Source organism: Acomys russatus, chromosome X (assembly GCF_903995435.1).
Source record: "Acomys russatus chromosome X, mAcoRus1.1, whole genome shotgun sequence".
NCBI lineage: Eukaryota > Metazoa > Chordata > Mammalia > Rodentia > Muridae > Acomys > Acomys russatus.
This window is the reverse complement of record NC_067169.1, coordinates 124,571,337-124,594,582: the sequence shown is the minus strand read 5'-3', so window position 1 is coordinate 124,594,582 and position 23,246 is coordinate 124,571,337. Positions and strand designations below refer to the sequence as shown.

Here is a 23,246-nt window from a genome sequence, read left to right as displayed (position 1 = left end):
GTAGTGATAATCTTATCTGAGAATACTTACTATGATATCATGGCATAATGGAAAAATATGCAAAAGAGTCACATCTTAGATTTTATCAGCTTACTCTTTATTTAATTTCTCTGAGTCTTTGATTTGCCACTAACACAATAAAATAGTGATGACCAATACATACATGCCCATAATGTTCTTCCTTGTTATATATAAGGTATTTGATAATGGTCATCTCTATAATAAATCAGTATATTTAATTATGAAATTGTATGGAATAAACTGTAAAGGTAAATGGTAGCATCTCAAAATATACTGCAAGAAAAGATGCCATAGTAACAGAAGTAACATAATAAGCCTTTAAAACAGATGATTATATACTTTACAAAATTATGTAAAACTAAGACAAAAGCTTTTGCTGAGTTGTTGAGAAGTTATGTTGTTTGCAGGAAAAAGGATGAAACTAAGTATAATCACATTACTAGAATTAAACTAGTTGTAGACACATATATAATAAATTTTTCTCTCATCTGTGATCCTACATTTTATATTGTCTAGAGAAACAAGGAGCAAATGGATTAGGAAAAGGCAAGAGGAAAGTTTAGGGGGGTATGTACCATATACAATACACTTATATGAAATATTTTTAAAAAATAAAATTTTAAAAGATTGATTCATTTGTAAAGAAAATTTTACAAGCGGGAGAGGCTAGTTCCCAGATTTCCCAGTGATTAGGTAGATAATAGTGGCATGTAGTCATTTAACAACAGTTGGCTGGCTGCTTATCAGATTCTACAAATAAGACAATTCTTATCCACATGTATGTTATAGTGTAGTGTGGAAAACAGCCTATAACTGATAATTATTCAATTTATCTCTAATATGTAATTAATATTAAGAACAGAAGTATATGTTCCTATGTAAAACTATGCCTTGGAGATGTCATGGTGAGTTAAAGATTGTCAAAATTTTGAGTGAAAGGAAAAATGATTTCACTATTGATCATGCTAAGTTTTGACATACCAGTAGGAAACAGAGATATCTCAGTCATGAGAAGATATACATCTGTTTTTTATAAGATCTATACAGCACACAATAAAAAATTAATTCATATGTTATCTAAGTTGTAGAAATACATGACTCTACCTATAAACAATATATAGGTCAATGTGCCTGAGTGGAATATGCATATCTAGTTTTGTCTCATTTTCAGTTGCAGTAGAAAAATCTTTTGAGATACATACTCTATAATTCAAATTCTTATCATTCCATATTTTCTTATATGTGGACAACTTAATACATTTATCAAATCAGGTTGGCCTCTGAAAATATTTAGGACTTCAATTTCTGGTATAACAGTGAAAAATAGTGATTTTTTTCAAGACAGGGTTTCTCTGTGTGGCCTTGGCTGTCCTGGACTTACTTTATAGATCAGGTTGGCCTTGAACTCACAGAAATTTGCCTGCCTCTGTCTTCCTGAGTACTGGGATTACAGGTGTGTGCCACTGTACCTGACTGAATAGTGAAATTCTTAACACTAATATTTAAAACTAATATTAACTTTGAAAATACTTTTAATATTATTTTAAAGTTATACAGAAAATTGCATTTTCTCTTTGTGTATACAGTTATATAAATTTTAAGAAATATCTAAATATATAATATCACCATTAAATACCCCCAATCCTTTGTTGTACTTTATAGTTGGTTCCCCCATGAATAAAAGTTTACAGCTTGTTTTCCACCCTTATATTCTTGTCTTTACAAGAATCTTATATAGATGGCATGATGGTCCATGTTACTTTTGACATTAACTTCTTTTATTGAAATATAATACCAATGGTTCTTTTTCTTATATGGATATATCAATTTGTTCGTGCATTAACCTACTGAAAAGCATTTGGGTTATTTGCAGCTTGGAGAAATTATGAATACAGCTGTTGTAAACACTGGTGTTCCAACACAAATGTTTATTTTTCTGGAGAAGAAATTCAGGAATGGAATTTTTCGGTTGTATTGTTAAGTATATATTTAACTTTGTGAGAAGTTACTAAAACAATTTGTAGTGTTACTGCATTGTTTTCTTCCTTCTAGCAATGTGTTAGAGACATACTTGCTCACATTTTCCAGGACTTGATAGTCTTAATATTTTTCCAAGCTGTCATATTATACTCCATGAACATACAATATATAACATTATGATTTATGAGTTAAAACTATTTTAAAGCAAATGACATGTGTGTTTACTTTTTTAAAGAGGAAATGTAATATACAAAGATAAAATGTACAATAAAAGCCTACATTGTTCCTTCTCTCAAATAAGAAGTAACTACTGGTAGTTTCTGCATTTATCCTTTCAGGAGTATTTAGCTCATTCATGAACATATCTAAAATAGATAACTACATCATCACAAAAACACAAACTCTCTACTGTAACAAACATCAAAAATTAAGAGACTTAACAGTCACTGGTCATTAATATCTCTCAGCATCAATGGTCTCAACTCTCCTATAAAAAGACACAGACTAACTGAATGGATACATAAACAAGATCCAACATTCTTCTGCATTCAAGAAACACATCTCACCCACAAGGACAAACATTATCTCAAAGTCAAAGGCTGGAAAAAATATACCAAGCATATGGTCACAAGAAGCAAGCTGGTATAGCCATTTTAATATCTAATAAAATAGACTTTCAACCAAAATTAATCAAAAGGGATGAGGAAGGACACTTCATACTCATCAAAGGTAAAATCAACCAAGAGGACATCACAATTCTGAACATCTATGCTCCAAATACAAGGGCACCCACATTTGTAAAAGAACTATAAAACAGCGTAAACCACACATTGATCCCCACATATTAATAGTGGGAGACTTCAACACTCCACTTTCACCGAAGAACAGGTCATTGAAACAGAAACTAAGCCGAGAAATAACATCATTAACCAACACCATGAATCAAATGGATCTAACAGATATCTACAGAACTTTTCAGCCAAACACAAAGAATTATACCTTCTTCTTAGCACCCCATGAAACCTTCTCCAAAATTGATCACATAGTAGGTCACAAAGCAAGCCTCAACAGATACAAGAAGATTGAAATAATACCTTGTATCCTGTCAGATCACCATGGTCTAAGGCTGGACTTCAACAACAAGAGAAATAACAAAAAGTCTACACACACATGGAAACTAAACAACTCTCTACTTAATGACACCTGGGTCAGAGAAGAAATAAAAAAAGAAATTAAGGACTTCCTGCAATTCAATGAAAATGAAGGAACAACGTACCCAAATTTGTGGGACACATTGAAATTGGTGCTTAAGAGGAAAATTCATAGCACTAAGTGCCTTTAGAAAAAAAGTGGAAACATCCCACACAAACAACTTAAAGACACATCTGGAAGCCCTAGAAAAAAAGAAGCAGAAACACCCAAGAGGAATAGACGTCTGGAAATAAACTCAGGGCTGAATTCAATAAATTAGAAACAAAGAGAACAATTCAAAGAATCAACACAACCAGGAGTTGGTTCTTTGAGAAAATCAACAAGATAGACAAACCATTAGCCAAACTAATGAAAGGGCAGACAGACACTGTCCAAATCAACAAAATCAGAAACAAAAAGGGAGACATAACAACAGACACTGAAGAACTACAGAGAATCATAAGATCCTACTTTAAAGGCATATATGCCACAAAATTTGAAAATCTAAGGGGAATGGACAATTTTCTTGATTGATTCCACTTGCCAAAATTGAAACAAGATCAGATAAACAAATTAAATAGTCCTATTTCTCCTATAGAAATAGAAGCAATCATTGATAGTCTCCCAACCAAAAAAAAAAAAAAAAAAAGCCCAGGGCCAGATGGTTCCAGTGCAGAATTCTACCAGACCTACCAGCTAATACCGATCCTCTTCAAGCTACTCCGAAAGATAGAAATGGATGGAACATTACCAAACTCATTCTATGAGGGCACAGTCACATTGATACCTAAACCTCACAAAGACCTAACAAAAAAGAGACTTCAGACCAATTTCTCTTATGAACATTCATGCAAAAATACTCAATACTCTCAAACTGAATACAAGAACATATCAAAGATATCATTCACCATGACAAGGTAGGCTTCATTCCTGGCATGCAGGAATGGTTTAATATATGGAAATCCATCAATGTAATCCACCATATAAACAAACTGAAAGAAAAAAAAAACACATGATCATCTCCTTAGATGCAGAAAAAGCATTTGACAAAATAAAACACCCTTTCATGTTTAAAGTTTTGGAGAGATCAGGAATACAAGGCACATACCTAAACATAATAAAGGCTATACACAGCAAGCCAATAGCCAACATCAAATTAAATGGAGAGATATTCAAGGAAATTCCTCTAAAATTGGAGACCAGACAAGGCTGCCCACTATCTCCATATCTCTTCAATATAGCTCTTGAAGTTCTAGCCAGAGCAATAAGACAACACAAGGAGATCAAGGTGATCCAAATGGGAAAGGAAGAAGTCAAATTATCCCTATTTGATGATGATATGATAGTGTACATAAATGACCCCCAAAATTCTACCAGAGAACTCTTACAACTGATAAACACCTTCAGCAAATTGGCAGGATACAAAATTAACTCAAAAAAGTCAGTAGCCTTCCTATATAAAAATGACAAACATGGGGACGTACCCCTTGGACTAGTGTCTCGATATAAGTGAGTATATACCATTTAACTCTTTTTGCTTCTGGGTGAACTCACTCATTATGATAATTTCTAGTTCAATCCATTTGTCCACAAATTTCAGAAATTCCTTGTTTTTAATAGCTGAGTAGTATTCCATAGTGTAAATGTACCACAGTTTCTTTATCCATTCTTCTACTGAGGGACACGTAGGCTGTTCCCATGTTCTGGCTATTATGAATAAGGCAGCTATGAACATGGTTGAGCATATGTCCCTGTTGTGTGGTAGTGCATCTTCTGGGTATATTCCAAGGAGTGAAGTCCAAGGGGTACGTCCCCATGAAAAACTTTACCTACCAGGAAAGTGGGTCAGAGGGGAGGACATCCTATTGAGACTTTAGGTGTGAGAAGCCTGGGAGAATGAGGAAATAGAAGGATCCAGAGGGTCCTGGAAAACGACAGGCAGGTCTGGGCCCTGGGGTCCTCCTCAAACTATGGCACCAGCCAAGAAAAATATAGGCAGTAAACTTCGAACCCCTACCCAGACTAGCCGATGGACAGGACATTCTCCACCGTTAAGTGGAGAAGGAGATCTGACTTTCACACAAACTCTGGTGCCCCATATTGACCATGTCCCTTGGATGGGGACGCCTGGTGGCACTCAGAGGAAGGATAATAGGTCACCAAGAAGAGACTTGATACCCTATGAGTATATACAGGGGGAGGAGGTCCCCCTCAGTCACAGACATAGGGGAGGGGAGTAGGGGGGGAAGCGGGAGGGAGGGAGGAATGGGAGGATACAATGGATGGGCTAACAACTGAGATGTAATTTGAATAAATTAATAATAAAAAAGAAAAAAATGACAAACACACAGAGGAAGAAATTAGGAAAACTACACCCTTCACAATAGCCACAAGCAATATAAAATATCTAGGAGTAACTCTAACCAAGCAAATGAAAGACTTGTTTGAAAAAAACTTTAAATCTCTGAAGAAAGAGATTGAACATGACATCAGAAGATGGAGGGATTTACCTTGTTCGTGGATCGGGAGAATCAACATAGTAAAAATGGCCATCTTACCAAAAGCAATTTACAGATTCAATGCAATCCCTATCAAAATACCTAGACAATTTTTTAAAGACATTGAAAGATCAATTCTCAACTTCATATGGAAAACTAAAAAACCAAGAATAACAAAAACAGTCCTATATAATAAAAGATTCTCTGGAGGAATTTTCATACCTGATCTCAGGCTGTACTAGAGAGCAACAGTAATTAAAACTGCATGGTACTAGCAAAGCAATAGGCTGTTTGATCAATGGAATCAAATTGAAGACCCAGAAATGAATCCACACACATATGGTCACTTGATTTTTGACAAAGAAGCCAAGTCTATTCAATGGAAAAAGGGTAGCATCTTCAACAAATGGTGCTGGTCTAACTGGATGTCTACATGTAGAAAAATGCAATTGGACCCATATTTGTCACCATGCACAAAACTCAAGTCCAAGTGGATTAAAGACCTCAACATAAAACCAGAGGCACTAAATCAGTTAGAAGAAAAAGTGGGGAAGAGCCTGGAACACATTGGCACAGGAGGCAACTTCCTGAACAGAACACCAACAGCCCAGGCCTTAATGTCAACAATTAATAAATAGGACCTGGTGAGGCTGAGAAGCTTCTGTAAGGCAGGAAATACTGTCAACAGAATAGAGCAACAGCCTTCAGATTGGGAAAAGATCTTCACCAACCCTACATCTGACAATGGTCTAATATCCAAAATATATAAAGAACTCAAGAAATTAAACACCACCAAACCAAATAACCCAATTGAGAAATGGGGCTCAGAGCTAAACAGAGAATTCTCAACAGAGGAATATCGAATGGCTGAAAAACACTTAAAGAGATGTTCGTCTTTAGTCATCAGAGAAATGCAAATCAAAACAACTCTGAGATTCCATCTTACACCCATCAGAATGGCTAAGATCAAAAATTAAAGCGACACCACATGCTGGCGAGGATGTGGGGAGAGAGGAACACTCCTTCATTGTTGGTGGGAGTGCAAACTTGTACAACCACTTTGGAAATCTATCTGGTGCTATCTCAGAAAACTGAGAATAGGGCTTCCTCAAGACCCAGCTATTTTACTCCTTGGAATATACCCAGAAGAAGCTCCACCACACAACAAGGACATATGCTCAACCATGTTGATAGCAGCTTTATTCATAATAGCCAGAACCCAGAAACAGCCTAAATGTCCCTCAATTGAGGAATGGATAAAGAAACTGTGGTACATTTACACTATGGACTACTCAACTAATAAAAACAAGGATTTCCCGAAATTTGTGGACAAATGGATGGCACTAGAAAGGATCATACTGAGTGAGTTAACCCAGAAGCAGAAAGACTCACATGGTATATACTCACTTATAATTGGGCACTAGTCCAAAAGGCACGTCCCACAAAAGTCTCCACTGACCAGGAGATTGGGATAGATGTGGGGACATCCTACTGATATTCTAGGTAAGAGGTAGGAGATGGGGAAATAGAAGGACCCAGAGTGTCCTGGATTTTTCAAAACCTACTTTATTTAGGGTTCTTAAACACTGTGACCTCACTTCTAACCCACCCACCAGAGAAATGGGGAAGAGAATGTTAATAGAAAAAGGGAGTTGTGGACCTGTTTAGAAGCAGTTCATTGGGCCAATTCTACTTTACTTCTCAGGATACCAGCAGTCTAGTCCAATAGTAAACAGCAAACAGCAATACAAATCCATAGTGATGGCTCAATCCAGCGAAAACAGCCAGGCTCTGCCAAATCGGCACAAGTCACCAGAAGTGGCCAGAATCAGCTGGGAGTACCACAAGAAGTTCTCTGGAATGTTTCTCTCTGTGGAAACAAAGACCAGTGAAGACCAGTGAAAAGTTGCATGGTAGCAATGCAAAAGCATTGTCTAACTCTCTGTGGGGTTATTTTATATTCTTTCTAAACATCATGCTTCCTCTCACAAGACAGCTTTCTGCAAAACATCACATGCCCTTTCATAAGACAGTTTCCAGAGAAACATCACATGACACAACTGAGTTTTTAAGAAACCAGAAACTTCCACATCAGCTGTCCTTGTTACTTAGCTTCTTTGAGTCTGTGGATTGTAGCATGAATATTCTGTACAATGTGGCTAATATCCACTTATAAGTGGGTACATACCATGTTGTCTTTCTAGGTCTGGGTTACCTCACTCAGGATGATCTTTTCTAGTTCCATCCATTTGCTTGCAAATTTCATGATGTCCTTGTTTTTAATAGCTGAGTAATATTCTATTGTGTAAATGTACCACATTTTCTTTATTCATTCTTTGGTTGAGGGACATCTAAGTTGTTTCCTGTTTCTAGCTATTACAAATAAAGCTATTATGAACATAGTTGAGCAAATGTCCTTGTTGTATGGTGGAGCATCTTTTGGGTATATGCCCGGGAGTGGTATAGCTAGCTGAGTCTTGAGGTAGCACTATTCCCATTTTCTGAGAAAGCACCAGATTGATTTCCAAAGTGGTTGAACAAGTTTGCACTTCACCAGTAATGAAGGGGTGTTCCCCTTTCTCCACATCCTCTCCAGCACATGCTGTCTCTTGAGGTTTTGACCTTAGCCATTCTGGAATCTCAGAGTCATTTTGATTTGCATTTCCATGATGACTAAGGACATTGAACATTTCTTTAAGTGCTTCTCAGCCATTAAAGATTTCTCTGTTGAGAATTCTGTTTAGCTCTGTACCTTATTTTTCAATTGGGTTGAAAAATATTTCACACCAACTCTGGTGCCCCATATTTGACCATGTCCCCTGGATGGGGAGACCTGGTGGCACTCAGAGGAAGGATAGCAGGCTACCAAGAAGAGACCTGATACCCTATAAGCATACACGGGGGAAGAGGTTCCTCTCAGTCACAATTATAGGGGAAGGGAGTAAAGGGAAATAGGAGGGAGGGAGGAATGGGAGGATACAAGGGATGGGATAACAATTTAGATGTAATATGAATAAATTAATAAAATATATTTTAAAAAAGAAAAATATTGACATTTCAAGACTAAAATCTAATTAAGTGATAGGTATGATGAAAACTACAAAATGCCCATAAAAATTCACATACCTAAACAAATAAAGGGTTATACTAGGTTCATGAATTAAGATTCTGCATAGTAAATATATAAATCTCTCCAAACTGACTTATAAAAGTAATGAAATTATTATGAAGGTGTGGCCCAGATTGAAGGTGGATCTTCCCACCTCAAAAATATGGATTTAGGGTAGGTCTTCACACCTCAAATGATTCAACCAAGAAAAAAAAACCCTTGTAAATGTAAGCAGCTGCTTGGGCTTTAGTTAATTCTGGCTGTAGTTAAGGTGACAACCAAGAATGACCACCACAGTTATTATGTGAAAGAGTATTTGTGAAGGATTCTGCATATCTCTTGAACTTCTTACTGGATATTACAAGAACGAAAAGACCTGAACATTCTTTACTTATGTTTCTTCTCCTGGTTGTATTTGCAGTCAGCAGCCTAGAAGTGTGAAATAGTATATTGTCCTGGGGAGAAGATAAGTTATTTATTTCAAGAATGGTAAATACTTAAATCTCAGTGTTCTGTCCTATAATATATCCTACCACATGTGTATCTATCTAGGAGACTTGTGATTTCTACCAGCATCCACAAGCCAACAATAGTATGTCATATTACACTGTAAGTACAGAAAAATCACAGGCAGTTCAGGTAATAAGTATGGCTAAGAACTGTATTCATTGAAATGAGAAGACGTTCCAGGATCCAACAGATTCCCCATATATCTCTTATTAGTAAGCTATAATGAGGCCAAGAATTGAAAATAACACCCAATGTGCTTCGGTTTCTAGGTAAGAGGATAGTAGGAGACCTATTATGGTGACATGAAGCAGTAAACCCTGAGATTTCATTTCTCATGGCTGTAAAGGCTATCACTGCTTAATCAAAGAACATATAATAGAAAAATAGTGTCAATAGTGAAAATATAGAGCATAGAGCAGAGCAAAATATTTGAAGTTTATTTCTTGAGTCCAAGCAAGTGTTTACCTGAAACCAAATAGAAATATAAAACTCTGGTCAGAGTATCATTCTCACTATGTCCTGATCATTCTCTTCCCTTATATACCAGTCTTATGTGATCTAAAAACAGCAGCAACAACAAATGAACATGTTGGGAAATTTAGGGGAGAGGAAAGACTCAGCATTTTACATCTTTGCTAGATATATAGGTGTTAAATTGCTGTCTGACTTCATCCCATGAGAATGACCAAAATATAGAAAACTTTAAAGCAAAGCTGCTATAGTAAGTGTTGGTATTTAAAGGGCACCCATTGCTTTCTGGTCATTTTCTTGTTTCTATATATCACACAGATAAGAGACAAAAACAACTCTGGAGTAAGGAGCCAAATAGGAGAAAATAAACCTTTTCTGAAACAGGCTTATAAGTGGTTTGGAAAAAATCCTTTAGGCATAAGGTGAAGATAATTAATATCCTCCCACTAAGATTGTTAGCCATATAGATTTTCCAGCATCGCACTTTTTTGTTTGTTTATGGCTTTTTCTTTATTTATTTTGTATTATTTTCACACAATATATTTTTATCATATTCTTTCCTCTCTCCCAATTACTTGAAAATCCTATCTCTCAACTTTTTGTTCTTCTCACTTCAAAACAAAAAACAAAAATCAAAACAAACAAACAGCACAACCAAGGCTATCTTGTCTCAAAAAACAAATAAAAATGTCAAAAATGATAAAACAAAAGAACATACACACAAACACAATTATAGAGTCTATCTTGTGTTGGCCAGCTACTCTTGAGCATGGGTAGCAATCTAGATTTGGTTGATATAATCACTGATACACCATTGAAGAAAACTGAGTTTTCCTTTTTCAGTAGGTATCAATTAAAAAAATAGCATCACAATTTATATACGACATAATGTTAGAACTGTCAATCAGTGTGGTGATGGAGAAAAAAAATAAACAATATGAATACTGATTGGAATGATGGAATTAAAGCTCTATATTTATAAGATCCTAAGGAATCTATATAAAAAAGCTTTTTGAACCAATAAGGTGCAATGTGACTTTTTCTAGGTACTCTACTCATGTTAATCCCAGGTAGAAAAGTCAATGAGGGACTAAAACAATTATTCTGCCTAGGATTTAGCTAGGTAAAACAATAAGTTTCTGGGGTTAATTAAATGAGCATGATCAACCCATCGGCAGCTATACTACCAAAGAACCTCTCTTCCCAAGAACATATTAACTGCTTATATATGCTTGGGGAGAGGAGAGGTCTCTTGAGCATCATGAGCCTATCTAGCTTTATTAGCACCCATACTTCAAAAAATGTTAATGTATTCAGTCTTTTGATAGACACGTGGAGGTGAGCTCAGCTGAGTTGATTAAAGATGGCAGTAATCACATTCAACCAGGAGAAAGTACACACAGAACATAAAGCCATAAGATATATTAACATACTAATAACAATTGTGTCTACATGTTGATCAATGAGCAGTTAGAAATTAAAATTTAAAATACCATTTACAGAAGCATACAAAAACATTAAACATGGATAGGCACATTAAGTAAAACATGTATAAGACTGTACACCTGAAGCAGAGAGGTTTGTTGAGAGCAATAGCAGAAGCTGTAAATAAATAAAAATAAATACCACATTCAAGAAATTAAAAGGCTCAATATTTTAAGTCATTAATTTAGTTTTCTATTATTGTATAAGAAATTGCCACCAACTAGGTGATTTAAAATGACACAAATTGTTTCAGTGAATGAAAAGTTGAGGCATGAGATCATTACATTCTTTGTTTGTGGTCTCACCAGGCTAGCTGAACTCAAAGCACTGGCTAGAGCGATAATCTCATCTGAGGTTCTGAGTACTCATCTAAGCTTATTGGTTACTGGAAGAATTCATTTCCTTGCAGTTGTATAACTGAGACTCAGAGACTCACTAACACATCCTTGAACCACTAAAGTAAGTTAATTAAATCTGACTTTTAAAAGTTAATTTGAGAACCCACTTGCACCCATTCACTAATGTAAGACTATGTATGGTACAAACTTTCAGTTAAAAAATGACTAAGTTAGCGGGGCGGGTGTGTGTGTGTGTGGAGAGAGGTGGGGTGGTGGTGCACGCCTGTAATCCCAGCACTCGGGAGGCAGAGGCAGGTGGTTTGCTGTGAGTTCGAGGCCAGCCTGGTCTACAAAGTGAGTCCAAGACCACCAAGGCTACACAGAGAAATCCTGTCTCAAAACACCAAAACAAAACCAACCAACCAAACAAACAAACAAAAACCCAAGCCAAAAAACAAAACAAAGAGTAACTTTTGCACATCTAGTGTATATCATGATTACAATAGCTATTTTTAAACTTGGAATATGATAAGATGGCAAAATTTAGTGTCCTGACTCTCATAATAATTGTAACAGCAAAAAGTGGTAGGTTTAGCAGAGAGTGGTAGGTATGGTTAATTTGATTATGGTGTTCAAGAGTATAGCACCCTTTCAAGTATCAAAATAAATATTCTATAGCTTATTTTTTCTTTTAACCCATTTCATTATGACATTTTCATACATGTATATAATGTTTTTGGGTACTGGCAGATGAATAGCTGGTAAGCACCTGACATGAAAATCTGATTGCCAGAAATTGTCCTCTGACTTTCATATGCACACCATGTCATGCACTTGCATACACTCACACACACACATCATAAACACACATAATAATAATGGTGTTGGTAGTAGTAGTAGTAGCAGCAGCAGAAATAGTTATAATAAACCAATATAGAGTATTTTTATTATACACATGCTACCCATTAGCCTCTGTTGTACTCCTTCCACCCCAGTGACACCTTTCTTCTGCTCACCTAGTCCTCTTACTATGTCAATGTTTTTTTCACTTATTTTGTGACCCATTGTATTCTACTAGGATTTATTATAAGAGTCAAGCTGAGTGATTATTGGCAAAAGTATGGGCTCCTTACCTGTGGTAACACCAGTGAAGAAAATGTGTCTCCACCCCCAGCAACTATTAACTGCCTATAGACAACTCAGGAAAAATATGGAATGCTTCACAAATGCCATCCTTGCACAGGGGCCATTCTAATATTTTCAGTGACATTCTAATTTTTGTGTATGTTCTGACCAAGTAAGCACTTTATAGCTTCTTAAATATTTTCTTGAAATGGGAACTTATTATTTTTGAATTAAAATGTTAAAAAATTTTAATTAAAAATTAAACTGCTAAAAATTTATTGGATATCTACAGCCATACTTTTTGTTTGTCTTAAATTAGCAACTCAGTGAGCTTTAAAAACTGGCTCCTCTTATGAACAAATGACTTTCATCTAATTTTTTATGACATCTTTTTGGATATTTGAAGACAATGATCCTACCACACTAAAATCATATTTTTAAGTTAAAACTTTTATCTCTTTGATTTTTTTATCCAATCATGCCTCTTGTCTCCTGGACCAATTCTAGTTTACTGATGTTCTACTTAAAGTTTAGGGCTCAGAAGGTTTTATTGCATGGAAAGTATATCTGTTATTCCAACTCATCCCTTTTGCACATATTAAAGAGTTAATCTGGAGCAGTTATTCTTCTAATGACCCCATATAATTAACCCTTGTGGTGTCTAATTAAAAATAAACATATATCAGTGCTCCTATGTGTCCCCATGGAACTGTTCTAATTCATCTTTGTCCTCTGGCTATAATTTTACATAAGATATCCATAGGGCAGTTAATTTTGGAAACACATATGATAGAAAATTGCAGTTCAGTTCTTAATTTACTTTCAATCAACTATCTTTCTATTCCATTTTATTATGCTCACTTATTCTTTCACCCCTAACCCTATGTATAGGCAATATTGAACATCAAACCTTTAAAGTTGCATGATGTAGATTAACCCTATCCTCAGACCTACTCAAGTTAGGTTTTAACTCTGAGACTAGAAGAAAACAGGAGAACCTTTAGTTCTCTCTCTGAAATAACATAGTCATATGGATTAGAGAAATACAGGTGAGGTCACACCAGCATATCTTAATATTGATTTTATATATCTTAAGGTCCCATTGATTATCAGGTTCTGATGCTTTTCAGTTAGTTAGCTAGTTAGAGATAGTAACACTCTGAATGTAGTCAATTTTTCCTTTGATATTACAAGGTAAGTCTCAAATAATTTCTGTGTTTCCATTTGTCCTTGAATTTTATAATCAGTTATGCTAATGTCACATTAAAGATGAATCTGCTTAAAGACTGAATGATATCAGGATTACATTCTGCCTTGATAATATGTAGTAGGAAATAGATTATATTGTTTCTCACATATACAAGTTTAACAAAACATTTTCTACAATAAATACATACTATGATGTATTTCTTCTTTGAATCTATTAACTTAGTGAATTACTTTAATATATTTTCCTAATATTAACCACCTTTGTATCAGTAGTATAAAACTAACAATTATGTTCAATTACTATTTTAGGTAGGAGCTATGCATTTATTTTCGTAAATGAACTGAATATGTCATATTCAAGAACAGCTTTGCCTCCTATTGATGTTGTGATTATGCTACCTTCAGAGAACAAGTTATGGGACATTTTTCCTGTTGCTAGTAAGAGTTTTATTAAAATCAGCATGGTTTCCTTAAAAATGTAGTCACACTTGCCTGTAAAACCATCTGAACAAGGAATATCTTGTGTAGGGATTTTTAAAAAATATTTTTATTTCATTCATTATGATCAAGCACCATTAAAAATTTCAATTTGAGGGAGTAAATATTGATAAAGCTGAAGTTTATTAGTTGTGATAAAGACATCCTCCATGTGTTAACAGCCAATCAAAATTCAGAATTGTAGACCCCAGTGCCAACAGATACAGCTACAAAACAACTCCTTCACCTAAGGCTCAGAGAACATTGCAAAAGATTAGATAGAAAGATTGTAAGAGCTAGGGGATTGGGGAGTTTGCTGTGAGACTGTGTCTCCTAAGACTGCCAGACAGTACTCCCATAAAGTCTCATTAGCACGACTGCCTAAACATAGCCTGAACAAGGACAACAACAATAAACATGCTAAAGTGGACAGTGGAAAGCCCAGGTGGCTTCAACCCTACACAAAGAAATACAGGCAACTAAAGAATGCTGAAAGTGGGAGAAATAGTCTTCCACAGGAAAAAGCACAGCAAGTAGCTATCCAATACCACATTGTCAGCCCTGAAAGTATACATGCAAGTAACATTAAATAGATTGAGTATGTTTTATTTATGTACTTAAGAATATATATGTACATACATATAGGTATATAATAATAGCTAATGAAAAATAGAGGCCATAATTTTGAAAGAGAGCAAGGAAGGGTGTATGGGAGTGTTTGGGGGATAAAAGGGTATGGGAAATTATGTAATTATATTATAATCTCAAAAAATAGAAGAAATAATTTTAAAAAGGTGTGCTAAAGCCTTTATCTGATAATTTTCATTGTTTTCCTGTATGTCATATCAATTTTACTTTACACTTTAAGCTATTTAGCTAATGAAAATGTGCTTAAATTTTCTATAACTTTGTACTTAGTTGAATATTAACCATTATGTAGTCATCTTTTCAATACTTAAAATTATTGTTTGTATAAGTTTATTTTATATGAATTTAAAGTAGACAGTATTTAATCTTCAGTATTTGCTAAACCTACATTTCTCCCAAACTTCTGTTGAAAATCAATTTTCTGCTGGGCTATATTTCTAATATTTAAGTCAGTTACTTTAGACTTTTAGTTACTACTTTTAACACTTTATATGTACTCATTTAAAGAATTAATTTAAAATACTTTATAATCATTAAGCATATATGCAGGCACCATTGATGTCAGTAACCACTCTGATTAACTACACATTTCTACATTTAAATGGCAAACTTGAAACAAAATGATTAATAGTACAAGGTAACTATTTTTTTTAAAAAACCTTGGGGGGGGGGGAGATCCAATACGGTGGTGCCGATGACACATCACTTCTAATCAGCAAGACAACCAGGACTGCACAGCCACCTAAAGACCAAACTGAGAGCTACAAAACACCAGTGCTGCTGATTCCCAGGTGAGAGGGATCCACAGTGTGTGGAGCATGGGTGGGTCTCATCCCTGGCCACCCAGCTAACCAACAGAAAAGACCCAAGGGAACAATCCACATTAGCCACCATCTTGAGAAAGACTGTGAGACACCTGTGCAGCTTTGGGTTCTCTCTGCCTGCTTACTGAATCTGGGATACAGAGCAAACAGGCAGTTCTTAGTCCCAGTACCAGCCACAATCCATGTTAGCTCCCGTCCCAAGAAAGAGTGCAGGGCACCCAAAGCAGCTTTGTACTCCGATCTCTCTCAGCCCCCCACTTGCTTACCGACCTAGCCCATCTGGGTCACAGAGCAGATAGGCAAAGCCCTGCCATCTTAAAAAGGCCTGTGGAGCACCAGAGCTGCTTTGGGCTCTGATCTCTCTCTCTCTCTCTCTCTCTCTCTCTCTCTCTCTCTCTCTCTCTCTCTCTCTCTCTCTCTCTCTCTCTCCCTCCCTCCCCTCCCTCCCTCCCTCCCTCCCTCCCTCCCTCCCTCCCTCCCTCCCTCTCTCTCTCTCTCTCTCTCTCTCTCTCTCTCTCTCTCTCTCTCTCTCTACCAGCTGCTTCCCAGCCTAGCCCATCTGGGACACAGAGCAGCTAATCAGAGCCCTGCCATCTTGATAAGGCCTGTGGAGCCTTTAGTTTTAGTTTAGTTTTACAATTAGCCTTAGCTGTTTATGGGTTAAGATGTTTTTAGGTCTCGATAGATGTTTTAAGTTGATAATGGTGAGATGGTAGATATTGATTTTCTGCCAGAGCCTGCTCTGGGCAGTATCGACCAGTACCTGGATATGGGGCGAGAGGCTGAGAAAATAAAAAGATATAGGAAAAGACAGAAAAGATATAGCAAAAGAGATAAGAAAAAAAGACAAGTATTCGGGAGGACTAACAATTCTCTCAGAACACAGTATTCATCTGTATGAACCAGAAAATTCTTGGAACAGAAACAAAAACTACCAATTACTTTAGTTACCTATATTCTTAGACTTCTTTCATCTTAAAGCTAAAGTACATCAAGCTCATATCCACACCTGGTAACAATAAATAATGTTCTTATCTAAGGAGTTAGCCAACAGAAGTATCTTGTCAGGTCCCTAAGGCTGTGTGAGATTTTCAAGCCACAATTGTAAGTTCTCTGGCTTCCTTCTGTTATGCACTTCAAAGTGCATAATTGCCTCCCAACAATTTTCATTCAGAATTTTAGACTCACCAAGATAGGAAAGATGTTTTCTTCAAGGCTGTCGAATACAAATAGCCAAAACACTATAGCTGTAACATTTATATAATTCCTGACTGTTTCATGGTTCTTCTTGATGTAGGCAGGTTATTGTATATATGTGTAATAATATAAATGTATATGTAAAAAATAAAAAATTAATAAAATGAAAAAAACTTGAGCCATTTAGATTTCATTTCATTTGATCACTTCTTTAAAAATTGAAGCACTTGAACATAGTATGAACTGAAAGATAAATATTTTTGTTCAATAAGTGAAATATTAGTTCATACACAGATTATTTTGAACTGTGTGTTTAAATTAAAATTTAGACTGAAAATTACTTTGAAACTAAAGAGAAAAAGAATATGGTTGATTAAGAGTTACGCAAAACTTCCTTGCGTTTTCACAAATCTCAAACAAAATATCTGGTACATTCAGCAGGGAGAAGTGGGTAGCATGCAAACAGAAGGGAATGGAACAGTACACAATAGAAAAAGACTGGGTGGAACCCAGAAATATAAATTTTTAGAATCATAAAAGAAATAAAGGACAATAACATAGAGCACTAAACAAAATTATAGGGAAGGGAGAAAACAGACCCTTTCCAGTGGAACTGCACGTAAGATTGAAAAGAAAGCTTCAGGAAGCTAACAAAGCTCACAAGCCAACTCTTTGCAAAAACAAAATTTAACATTCATGATCTACAACCTGCATAGTGAGCAGATGCTGATAAAGGGCCTCACTATTTGTCTTTGTTTACTCACCAGCACTGTGTACAGGAACCGTTTTATTAGATATCTTATAGCCAAGACAGAAGATCTTGTAAGTTTATTTCTTCAAACTCCTCCACAGAATGGCATGAAAAGTGGCCCAGATGAATAGCATGAGCAAATATTATGGGATTATCGGTGGAAAATAACCCAGATAGAAATGATTAAATCAGATGACATTGGATGCCATGTCCCAGGTTAAATAAGGCTTATTCTACAATACAACAAGTGTCTGTATCTTTTATTGATTTTGATAGTGGGTTAAGTAATACCACTGTAATAATTAGAGGTAATTAATAATAAATATTATTAGATTTTAAAAATGTTTTCTACAACACACTTTCCTGTCTTATCTTGCTTCTTACTTGGCCACCACCATGGGTGAAATGAAGTAAGAAGCATATGGTTGGTGTTGATGATTTGGCCCAGATGAAGAACATTAGCAAGTATATGGGCTTATGGATGGGAAGTAGCTCCATAGAAATGATTAGAAGGAGATGGCATGGGATGGGGGCAGGGAGATATGGGATACCTGCCCCAATATGAGAGGTAGTTTAGGGGATTGATATCTGCCCTGCCTCAGGTTAACTAAGGCTGTTTTAAAATACAACCAGTGTCTAGTCTTTAATTGCTTGATAGTGGGTTAGAAAATACCACCATAATAACTAAAGAGCTAGAATAAGCATTTATTAGACCCTACCTCTATATCAGCAGCAATACATTATTAGATTTTTTATGTGTTCTACAAAAACACTTCACTTTGTTATCTTGAATGAAAGTGGACGTTATAGTCTCAAGAGGAAGTTGCCCACCATGAATATCTCTATATGAGAAAAGTAACTGCAGGAGATCTTTGCCCCAACAGATGAACAAACTGTAATGCAAAAACACAATTCAAGAGTTGGTTCTCTTTTCAACCATGTGGGTTCTGGGGATTGAGTCCAGGATATTGGGCTTGGTAGCAAGCACTTTTACTCACTGAGCCATGCTGCTGGCCCAGATGTTTTCCTTTGTAATTTCATTTTTGGTTAAGATAGTTTTTTAATTTTGTTGTATAATTTTTTAGTTAACTCTTTAACAGCACCTATTCTTTTTTGTATTTTAGAGTTCAATGTTCTGTATATCAAATATTATATTATTTTAATACAATTCTGCTTTGATGTTTGTTTTGTTTCGTTTTGTTTTGTTTTGTCTTAAGTTTAAAAATCAAGGCTGGAGAGATGGCTCAGCAGTTAAGAGCATGCAATGGCCAGAAATACCCAGAATTCCAATTCCAGGGAATCCTGTGCCCTCTTCTGGCCTTATTGATACACAGACATACATGCAGACAGAATACTCGCTAAACATAGTTTTTAAATTTAAAAATAAAGTTAAATGATATGTAATTTATGTACACTGAAATATACCCATTATAGTTTGATGATATTTTAGACATTTTTATAATCATATAACTGCCATTACTATCAAAGGTGTTGAACATCTCTATCATTCATAAAATACTGTCAAGCTTCCCAACCCTTTGCCACTATAGCTAAGTTTGCATTTAAATTCTATGAAAATTTGAGCTTTTTGTGTATGGCCTCACACTTAGCATTAAAAAAAAAACCCTAAACCCTCAGCACTGCTTTCTTTCTATGTATTAGTGATTCATTCTTTATTAATGTGTACTACTATGTGTGCTCCACTGCATGAGCCATGTGTTTATCCACTTCTCTGTTGACTAAAAATTTTAGGTTTTTTCCAAGTGAACGTTAATATAGTATGTGAATTTTTCATGGTTAATGATTAATTTAGCCACTAAATCAGAGCCCTCAATATCCAATACTTCTCAAATACTCATCAGCTAGCAATCAAAATCTCAGTATTGAGCTTATAGACATTTCATATTCAACCATAACATATGGGAAAAGTTGATGTGAATATTTGAATAGAAACCTTATAGAGAGATGTTTACATTTATTTGGCATAAATGCCTGAAAGAAATCACAGGGTTGTGTGGGAAGGACATATTTAGCTTTATAACAAACAATTGAGCTATTTTCCAAAGTGGTTGTACCACTTAACATCCTCACAGATATGAATGGTTTAATTTCTCCACATTATTACCAATATATGATATAAAAGTATGCTCTTTGATTTTGTCTTATTAGTGTATATTTAATAACACATTGTGTTTTCATTTCTACTTTCCTGATGACCAGTCTTGTAGACAGCCTTTTTCTGTGCTTATTAGCTATATATTCTTTAATACAGAAGTAGAAAATATATCAAGAAGCTTTCTATAAAAAGCTTGTTCACATTTTTGACTCACTTTTCTTAATTTACTTGTCATCATCATCATCATCATCATCATCATTTTTGAGTAATTTATATAGTCTACATATAAGTCCTATGTTAATTATCAGCTTTACAGATGTATTCATGTTTTACTTGTGTCTTATTTTTTAGAGAATATATTTTTAAATCAATTTTTGAGATTATAATTACATGATTTTCCTCTCTCAAAACTCTACATATACCCTTCATTGCTCTCTTTCAAATTCAAGACCTTTTTCATTAATTATTTCTATATACATATATGTGTATATATGTTCCTAAATACATAAGCACAACATACTCAGACTGTATAATGTTACTTGTACGCGTATGTTTTCGATGCTGAGCATTTGGTATTGGGTAACCAAATGTGCTCTTCTCTGGATAAGACTATATCTCCCATTCTTAGTCGTCTGCAGTTCTTTGTGTAAAGCTGAGGCCTAGTGTGAAAGTTATAAACATGAATAAATTCTAATTAATCACTGTTTTTATCTTTTATGGATCATGCTTTTTGTGTCCCAAAATGTCTTTTTTAAAATAATTTATTTTTATTTAATGTGCTTTTGTGTTTTGCCTGCATGTATGTCTGTGTGAGGGTTGCAAACCTTGAAGTTACAGACAGTTGGGAGCTACCATGAGAGTGCTGGGAATTGAACCTGGGTCCTCTGGAAGAGCAGTCAGTGCTCTTAACCATTGATCCATTTCTCCAGCCCCGTGTCCCAAGATATCTTTACTTTTCCAAAAGTTAAGAACTTTTTATCTCATGTTTTGTTATTGCCCATTTCATTTTTATGTGCATGAAGTGTCAGTTTTATTGAGTTCTTTGTTTTTTTTAAATTATATGTAGATATCCAATTGATCCAATACCACCTGTTGTAAAGGTTATCCTTTTTTCCCCATTCAATTATCTTTTCACCTTTGTAAAAAAAAAAAAAATCAGTTAACTTTAAACTTGTGAGTTTCTTTCTAGATCTAGTATGTTTTATTTACCTACATGACTATAATCCAGATCTGTTTTGTTAAAATTTTATTTAAGTATGATTATATATTAAATATAAGTAATGGCAATATAAATGACTAATAAATATTACAAAATATGAATATTAACTAGCATAGTCTTGGGAAAATCAGGATCTTATATCCCAATTCAAATAGCCATTTTTATAATAAAAAGTAGACTATAGTAGTTAAGTACATAGAATCTTTAGAGTTCTGACTCCTTGGTTAAAGACCAGACCCAGAAAGGCTAAGTAACTTGACAATGGTTTCATACCACATGGTGGAGCCCAATTGTAGTCTTTTGGATGAAACTCAGTGTTAGCGTTTTCCAGTTTCACAGTCTTATGTGTTATTATATCTATCTTCTGATTCTAAATTCACTGTTGATTTAGAATAATTATACTGGTTTAGAATACTAATACTTCAGGTATTCTCAAGCCTGTTATTTAATAATTGCACTTTATTGTCCTCACTTTAAATCTCTATACTATATGAAACTTTTTTATTTTTATTAATTCTTTGAGAATTCCATACATTGTCTTTTGATCTTATTCATCTTCCTCTTCTATCTTCTCTCAGATCTGCCTGCCATTCCATAATCACCCAACTTTTGAGTCCTAATTTTTTTTGAAAACGTATCAAGTTTCTTTAGTGTTGCCTATATACTCTTAGATGTATAGCCATTAACTGAGGCAAGGCCACACACTTAAAGGAAGCTAATTCCCCCTCTTTCAGCAGTTATCAATTACCAAAAACTCCTCAGGTAGGGGTAGAACTTTATGCCCCTCTCCCTTGAGACCAGGTCTCATGTAGTTCAGACTAGCCTTGCAATCTCTGTGTAACCTTGAATTCCCATTTTTCTGCCTTTACCTCCCAAGTGTTGGGATTATAGGCTATATGAAGTGTTGTTAAAGTAGATTTGAGTTTCTTCCTACTATTAACAACCATAGCTAATAGCACAATTTTGATCCTTTCCTTAAAACTGCAGATTAAACCTTGTTTTTTCACTCTGCTCATCTACTACTTTATGCAACTCATTTCTAGGATCTTTATGTCAATTATTGTTAGGAAAAGCATTTATTTGGCACTACAGAAACTATTAGTAAGGAACTTTGAGGTTAACATGTTTCAAAAACAAAAACCACAGACCAATAACAGTATTTAAATAAATTCTAATACAAGTGGCCTACTTTTGAAATTTCTAATATGTTATAGACAGGATAGGAATGGGTATAGATTTGTATTCTGGGTCTCTGGAATTTATAAAAAAAAGTCTTTCCTAATTCCATGTTATTCCAGGAGTAGTAGATCCCTAGATAATGTGCTTCCTCAGTCAGCCATAAAACAAACAAACAAACAAACAAACAAACAAAACATTTTCCTACTTCTTGTCTTCTCCAGTAAAAACTCTTTAGTAGGTAGTGTTCTTTCCTGGCTTTGCATGGCTACTATCTCTCTGAAGAGACATTTTTACCCCTTCCCTCAAGCCCAGACTAGCCTCTGGAATAAGATCTGTGAGTTCCATAGAATTCTGGGTTTAGCTTACAGCCAATGCTGTGGTTGAATGAGGTAGGTAATCTAGATATTCATTACTTTTCTATTTCTCTCAGTTCACAATCCAGCAAAGGAAAATATACTATTCAATTTATAAATTTAATTGCTACTGAAGGCAAGTTCAGTTTTAAAACACAATTTATGCAAGTGGTTAATATTGATGCATGTTATCTGATAGATACATCAGTCAAATGATTCAAATGATTATTGCACACCATAATGACCTGGCTAATACTGAATAATATATATTTCAGGGTCACTGGGGCTGTGTATTTCAAATGTTCTCATCACAGAAAGTTTTAAATATTTGAAGTAATAGTTAAGTAGTTGGTTTTACTTAGTCATTATTGTGCTCAAAGCCATAACTCCCTTGTATATAAATATGTACCACTATAATTTATCAACACACAATAAAAATTCTTTTTTAGAGATTCTACCTCATATCTGTGTTATGTATTAATTCACACAAAGTATTCCTTCACAATTGTACTGAAAATATATAACAAATTGCTTCTGCTTTATTG

At 35.0% G+C, this 23,246-nt stretch overlaps 1 protein-coding gene and 1 pseudogene across 1 annotated transcript in view; both read right to left on the bottom strand.

Moving 5' to 3' along the window:
• Nucleotides 1-7,220: 7,220 nt before the first annotated feature.
• Spry3 (sprouty RTK signaling antagonist 3) overlaps nt 7,221-23,246 on the bottom strand; it is a 103,405-nt gene continuing 87,379 nt past the window's right edge. The window contains exon 4 of the transcript XR_007830183.1: nt 7,221-7,560. The gene's annotated coding sequence lies outside the window, so the exon portion shown is untranslated. The remainder of the gene's footprint in view (nt 7,561-23,246) is intronic.
• On the bottom strand, nt 12,808-12,908 carry LOC127185990 (uncharacterized; annotated as a pseudogene).